This window comes from Monodon monoceros, unplaced genomic scaffold (assembly GCF_005190385.1).
Source record: "Monodon monoceros isolate NGI ecotype Baffin Bay Population unplaced genomic scaffold, NGI_Narwhal_1 Super_Scaffold_1, whole genome shotgun sequence".
NCBI lineage: Eukaryota > Metazoa > Chordata > Mammalia > Artiodactyla > Monodontidae > Monodon > Monodon monoceros.
Window position 1 is genome coordinate 56,166,493 of NW_021703765.1, and position 694 is coordinate 56,167,186.

The following is a 694-nucleotide window of genomic DNA, read 5'->3' on the forward strand; positions in this document are numbered from 1 at the left end:
AACAGACACAGAAATCACAGGTTACGTAGGTCCGTGTGACCGCCGCCTTCCGTGCATGGCCCGCGGCTCGCTTGGGCCCACCAAGGACGGCTGGGACGCAATGAAGCGGCCGAGCGTGTCCTGCTCAGAGGGTGCGAGGTTCCGGGTGCAGGAGCGCGGGTGGCCCGCGGGGCTGCCGGTGCGCTGCGGGGTCTCGGTGCCCGCGGCCGCAGCTAGCTGCCCGGGCGCCCGCCAACTTCGCGGCGCCCGCGGCGCGGAGAAGCCGCAGACCCTCGCAGCCCCGGGATCTGCCGGCTCGCCTGGACCGCAGCCGCCGGGGAGCGCGGGCCCCGCGACTCCCGGTGCCTCCGGCCCTGCCCGCCGACACTGTCGTCCGGCACCGGGGTCGGAGCCGCCTCGCCCGCCCGCCCGCGGGGCCGCAGGCCGCTGTCCCGCCCGCCGCGCTCGCCAACTCCCGGCGGCCCGTGACCCGGGACAAACTTCTGGTCCAGGCGCGGCCCCTGCGCGGTCACCCTCCCGGAAGCCGGCCGCGAAACCGAAGCTGAGGCGGGAGGGGAGCGGGAGGGAGCGGGTGGCACCGCCCGGCCGCCACTCTCCGAGCGGTGACGCCGCCCCCGCGGCCACCCCCCGCCCGGCTCCCCCCGAGGCGCCGCGGCAGCCGAGCGCCGGGCGCGGGCCGGCGGGGCCGGGCGCT